Here is a 2,426-nt window from a genome sequence, read left to right on the forward strand (position 1 = left end):
TTGAGAAAGCAATTGCACGCTTATTCTAGCTCATCACCTTTAGCTGGCAGCTGTAGCATTATGCAACAACTCATTGAAAGTGGATAAGACTAATTAGCATCAAATCAAGGTCAACTTTTGAGAGAAATGTCTCCATTCCTTGTCGTGAAGGTTTGTTCATCTCTCTTAACGATACCAACTCTGACAATTTGGCGTCTTTATGGGCCGAGTGAAAAAAAACAAGGGTAAAAAAAACATAAGTGGGTGTCACATGCACACCTCCAAACTGCGATGTTGAGAATGGCAGTAAACAGGAAATCTGAGATGCATGTGATGAGGGAATTTTGGTGATCATGCATGATGTTAACTGCACATCGACTGGACTAACCAATTTAGTTACAATGGTGGAGAGGATGAATTTCTGGATTGTATGTGGGATGGTTTCCTTGACCAATACGTGCAGAAACCAACTAGAAAGCAGGCCATCTTACACTGGATGCTGTGTAATGAGAAGTTAATCATTGCTAATCTAACTGTAGCAGATCCCTTGGGTACAAGCAACCATGACACGCTAGAACATTTTAATCGAAATGGAGAGTGAGACCGTTGATACGGAGACTCGGGTGTTGAATCTTTAATTTTTCATTTAAAGGGTAGGCGATTTACGGGGTATCTTATAGAAATATAAACGACCATGAAAGGCATGAACTCAGCAGGTTCCAGGCGTTGGGTAATCCATAAGACTATAAGACCATAAGACATAGGAGTGGAAGTAAGGCCATTCAGCCCATTGAGTCCACTCGACCATTCAATCATGGCTGATGGGCATTTCAACTCCACTTACCAGCATTCTCCCCGTAGCCCTTAGTTCCTTGTGACATCAAGAATTGATCAATCTCTGCCTTGAAGACATTTAGCGTCCCGGCTTCCACTGCGCTGAGGCAATTGAATTCAAACAAATGCAGAACGATGCTCTTCCCTCAGCTCCACCGACAGAGGAACTCGGGAAAGCAGCGGCGTGACATGGTTCTATAGTTATAGCTGAGTGATTGCACTTATAAACAGGCAATCCCGTTTCTTATTGCGGTGTCGAATCCTGCTGCCGGTGGCTGAAGGCAGAGCAAGAGGGAGTTTGTTTCGCATCTCTGTGTTTGGGATTCCAATCCCGGCGGGAAAACACTTCTTCCAGGTCAGAAGTGGCGTCAATCTCCAATGCACTCCCTGAACAGCTCGGATTCACCCGTGCACCCTGATGAAGGGCTTGTGCCCGAAACGTCGAATTTCCTATTCCTTGGATGCTGCCTGGCCTGCTGTGCTTTAACCAGCAACACATTTTCAGCTGTGATCCCCAGCATCTGCAGACCTCATTTTTCACCCGTGCATTGCCAGCTTTGTGTGAATTGGTGTGTTTCCAGATTCCTGACTAGAGTTTTCTCGCTGAATTTGGTCAAGGCATTGACTGGAATAGACCATGATTCAATGTATGAAAGTACATTTCACTGGGGTGGAACCTAAACCCGCAAAGTGACTGTGAATAAAACAATGGAAACTCTCAGCACAGGAACAAGAGACACTGAAGCAGACACATGAGGACAAATATCTTTTCTCTGTCAGTGAAAGGCGCTGCTTCACAAAGGGGAGACTTCGAGGTGAAGCAGTGACGGTGATAATTTCTGCTGATTATTCACCCGATGAAGGCCGTTTCTGACCGAAGTCCGTGTTTACATTACATACTGACAACCTGTCAGCGCCCCTCCCGCGATTGGGGCCAGTAGCGTAATGGATAACGCGTCTGACTTCGGATCAGAAGATTGTAGATTCGAGTCCTACCTGGCTCGGGGCCGTGGCGCTCATTGTTGAGCATGCTTCTTGTTGCATTGCCATTTCTGAGTTGTTTGGAGATGCTGGGATTGGATTCGTGCGTTTGTGAATTTGAAAGTTGCATTTCAGCCCGTTGCAGCTCATTCTCAGACCGGTGTATGTCAGCTTCTGAGGAGCTGTGTGGTTCTGATCAGTGCTCTGTCGAATTTGAAATAGGGCCGAGAAAATGATCCGATTTATCTGTCAGAATGTTTATCAAAATCTCTCATTAGCTTGCAGCGTTACAAATTCAAAAGGACTCCATCGGCTCTAATGCTGTTTCTATTACCCTCAGCTCCTGAAAGATTGTGCTCGAATGACTTTTTTTTTTGTCGTTTCGTTTGTGTCAGTTCACAGCCATGTCGAAAGGAGAATTGGTCCTTTCAGTGTTTACATCAACATGTGTCTCCATTTGTATCTCTTTCTCTGTGTATCCACCTGACCCTCTTCCACATTCTTCGACTCTCTGTCTGTCCATATCCCTTATTCCCCATCTCTGTTCTTCACAAAGCCTGACATTAGGAGACAGTTTGAGAGTGGAGCTGCTGAAAGGCTCTCTCCACCCTGGCTGGACTGTGTAGAACTGG

The 2,426-nt window shown here is 45.4% G+C and overlaps 1 non-coding gene across 1 annotated transcript; it reads left to right on the forward strand.

Moving 5' to 3' along the window:
• Positions 1 to 1,744: 1,744 nt before the first annotated feature.
• On the forward strand, positions 1,745 to 1,817 carry trnar-ucg (transfer RNA arginine (anticodon UCG)). Its single transcript has one exon. It is a non-coding gene; the product is annotated as a tRNA-Arg (tRNA).
• The last annotated feature ends 609 nt before the right edge of the window (positions 1,818 to 2,426 follow it).

The sequence above is a fragment of the Hemiscyllium ocellatum genome (assembly GCF_020745735.1).
Source record: "Hemiscyllium ocellatum isolate sHemOce1 chromosome X unlocalized genomic scaffold, sHemOce1.pat.X.cur. SUPER_X_unloc_2, whole genome shotgun sequence".
In the NCBI taxonomy this organism is placed as follows: Eukaryota; Metazoa; Chordata; class Chondrichthyes; order Orectolobiformes; family Hemiscylliidae; genus Hemiscyllium; species Hemiscyllium ocellatum.